General features: G+C 60.2%; 1 non-coding gene and 1 pseudogene across 1 annotated transcript; both read right to left on the bottom strand.

The window, feature by feature from the left end:
• Positions 1 to 207: 207 nt before the first annotated feature.
• Positions 208 to 361, bottom strand: LOC141176469 (5.8S ribosomal RNA). The gene has a single exon (XR_012253162.1). It is a non-coding gene; the product is annotated as a 5.8S ribosomal RNA (ribosomal RNA).
• Positions 362 to 879: 518 nt separating this feature from the next.
• On the bottom strand, positions 880 to 2,754 carry LOC141176465 (18S ribosomal RNA; annotated as a pseudogene).
• Between the last annotated feature and the right edge of the window lie 899 nt (positions 2,755 to 3,653).

Raw genomic sequence — 3,653 nt, 5'->3', positions numbered from 1 at the left:
CGGAGGCAGCCCTGTGTCTCCACAGACAGCCTCACGGCACGCTCCGGGTCGGGGCGGAGGGTAACCGAGCGGGTGGGTCTAGCCTTGGGGGGACGTAAGGGAGAGAGAGAGAGAGAGAGGGCGTCGGGGTGCGAAGCCTCGGGCCTCCCTCTGAAAATCCCTTGCGACGGGACCCCAGCTGCGCCACGGAGGCGATCGACGGAGGGGCGACCCTCAGACAGGCATAGCCCCGGGAGAAACCCGGGGCCGCAAGGTGCGTTCGAAGTGTCGATGATCAATGTGTCCTGCAATTCACACTAATTCTCGCAGCTAGCTGCGTTCTTCATCGACGCGCGAGCCGAGTGATCCACCGTTAAGAGTCACGCTTCTGGGTCCGGGAGCTCTGGGGCGCCCGGTTTTTCAGTACGTCGGCCGGCAACAGAGGGGGTGCATCGGGGATTTTTCTTGGCCCTGTTGCCCCGGGTGCTCGGCCTCCGCCGTCCCTCCTTCCGGCGGGGAGGGGAACAACGGAGGGCTCGAGACTTCTCGACCTACCCCCCGGTCCTGCAACCCCGGGGAGAGGGGTATAGGGGCGCACGGGCGAACGGTACCCGGGACGGCCTTTCATGTGGGTTTTTTCCTGGGCGGGGGGAACACGGCAGGATTCCCCCGAGAGGCCAGGCGTCCGTCGGTACGACGGAGCAAGAGGGGCTCCCCACACCCTCCCGTCGTCTTCGTCCGCACGGCGATAACCCTCGCTGGACCGTCGCCGCCCCTCCGCGTGCGGGTAGCTCAGGCAGAGCGGAAGTATCCCAGCCGCACACCCCCTTCGGGCAGGGGGAGGCAGTCGGGGAAATCGGCTTCCAGCTCCGCGCCTCCTTGGTTCGGTCATCGCTGCCTTAATGATCCTTCTGCAGGTTCACCTACAGAAACCTTGTTACGACTTTTACTTCCTCTAAATAGTCAAGTTCGATCGTCTTCTCGGCTCTCCGCCAGGGTCTTGGCGGACCCCGGCAGGGCCAATCCAAGGACCTCACTAAACCATCCAATCGGTAGTAGCGACGGGCGGTGTGTACAAAGGGCAGGGACTTAATCAACGCGAGCTTATGACCCGCACTTACTGGGAATTCCTCGTTCACGGGGAAGAATTGCAATCCCCGATCCCCATCACGAGCGGGGTTCAGCAGGTTACCCGCACCTGTCGGTGAAGGGTAGACACACGCTGGTCCGTTCAGTGTAGCGCGCGTGCAGCCCTGGACATCTAAGGGCATCACAGATCTGTTATTGCTCGATCTCGCGTGGCTGAGCGCCACTTGTCCCTCTAAGAAGCTGGACGCGGACCACGGGGGGTCGCGTAGCTAGTTAGCATGCCGGAGTCTCGTTCGTTATCGGAATTAACCAGACAAATCGCTCCACCAACTAAGAACACCCATGCACCACCACCCACAGAATCGAGAAAGAGCTTTCAATCTGTCAATCCTTTCCGTGTCCGGGCCGGGTGAGGTTTCCCGTGTTGAGTCAAATTAAGCCGCAGGCTCCACTCCTGGTGGTGCCCTTCCGTCAATTCCTTTAAGTTTCAGCTTTGCAACCATACTCCCCCCGGAACCCAAAGACTTTGGTTTCCCGGACGCTGCTCGGCAGGTCATGGGAATGACGCCGCCGGATCGCCAGTTGGCATCATTTATGGTCGGAACTACGACGGTATCTGATCGTCTTCGAACCTCCGACTTTCGTTCTTGATTAATGAAAACATTCTTGGCAAATGCTTTCGCTTTGGTTCGTCTTGTGCCGGTCCAAGAATTTCACCTCTAGCGGCGCAATAAGGATGCCCCCGGCCGTCCCTCTTAATCATGGCCCCAGTTCCGACAACCAACAAAATAGAACCGGAGTCCTATTCCATTATTCCTAGCTGGAGTATTCAGGCGTGGCTGCCTGCTTTGAACACTATAATTTTTTCAAAGTAAACGCTTCGGGCCCCCGGGACACTCAGTCAAGAGCATCCGGGAGGCACCCCAAGGCAAAGGGGCTGGGACTGGCGGTAGCACGCCTTGCGGCAGACTGCCAGCTCGATCCCAAGATCCAACTACGAGCTTTTTAACTGCAGCAGCTTTAGTGTACACTACTGGAGCTGGAATTAGGGTTAGGCTGCTGGCACCAGACTTTCCCTCCAATAGATCCTCGTTAAAGGATTTAAAGTGTACTCATTCCAATTACAGAGCCTCGAAAGAGTCCTGTATTGTTATTTTTCGTCACTACCTCACCGGGTCGGGAGTGGGTAATTTGCGCGCCTGCTGCCTTCCTTGGATGTGGTAGCCGTTTCTCAGGCTCGCTCTCCGGAATCGAACCCTGATTCTCCGTTACCCGTGGTCACCATGGTAGGCACAGAAAGTACCATCAAAAGTTGATAGGGCAGACACCCGAATGGATCGTCGCCGTCACGGGGAAATGCGATCGGCCCGAGGTTATCCAGAGTCGCAAAGCTTACGGTGAGAGCGCAGCAGGGGGGAGGCCGCGGAGGCCGTCCCGACGCCGCGCCCGGGACCCCGGATTGGTTTTGGTCTGATAAATGCACGCATCCCTGGCGGCCAGCGCTCGTTTGCACGTATTAGCTCTAGAATTACCACAGTTGTCCGAGTCAACGGTTTGGAGCGATCAAAGGAATCATAACTGATTTAAAGAGCCATTCGCAGTTTCACTGTACCGTCCGTGTGTACTTACACGTGCATGGCTTAATCTTTGAGACAAGCATATGCTACTGGCAGGATCAACCAGGTAGCCCCCCATCACGACTGGACCGCGTCGAGGTTCGGGAGAGGAGAGGCCTGCGGGTACTCCCTACCTCTTGGCCCTCGTTCCTTCTCCCGTTCTCCATATAACCCCTCGGCTCTGGGGTTTCCACTCTCCCTCTCTCGCTCTCTCTCTCCTTCTCCCTGCCGAGCCGCCTGGGAGGACGAGGGTCGAGGGGGAAAGGCGACGGTCGGGCTGGGGCACACCGCACGGTGAGAACCCCCTTCGCCTGCCTCCACACCTCTGTCGTCCTCCCCACTGACGTAGGGGCTCGGGAAAAGACTGGAAATCGCGACGCTCGGCAGTGGCGCGGAGACGCCACCCACCGCCGCCGCTATCGCCACCGCCGCGGAGGCCGCCCTGTCGGACACGAGGGGAGGCGTGGGCCTCCGCTGGCCGGGTACACATCTGGAAGAAAAGGGCCGCCCTCGGAGAAGATCGTTGTGCATCCCCGCACAGGGAGCGATTCGGACGACGGACCCCACGCCTGGGTGGGTGGACGCCCCGCCGTTAGCCCGTGCGGGTCGTCGGACCGCTGCCTTCGCTGGGGTCGGCTCAAACGCCCCACGGCTCGGCCACCTCCGCGGACGGGAGGCCAGCGTGCGCGCCCAAAGATAGGTGTCAAAAGCCCGGGGGTAGAGGAGGAAGGGGACCGCTCACCTTAAGTCGGCGCGGGCTCCAAAGCCCGGGTTGAGCGAGCGGCGCCACCTCCCCACCAGGGAGCGCTGCGCCAGATCGATCGGAGGAAGAGCAGGGGTGCGTGGAGGGACTTGCCCAAGTACGGAGGCTGCAAACCCCTGTCGTCGGGAGATAAGTGCCCACGAGTCCTGGAAGCGCAACTCGGGTACAGGCACCCTTGCACGGTGAGAACCCCCTTCGCCTGCCTC

Source organism: Phyllobates terribilis, unplaced genomic scaffold (genome assembly GCF_046119375.1).
Source record: "Phyllobates terribilis strain yellow unplaced genomic scaffold, ASM4611937v1 Scaffold_25__1_contigs__length_18738178, whole genome shotgun sequence".
NCBI classification, from domain to species: Eukaryota; Metazoa; Chordata; class Amphibia; order Anura; family Dendrobatidae; genus Phyllobates; species Phyllobates terribilis.
Note: the sequence above shows the minus strand (reverse complement) of the source record. Positions and strands in the feature narration are given on the sequence as shown.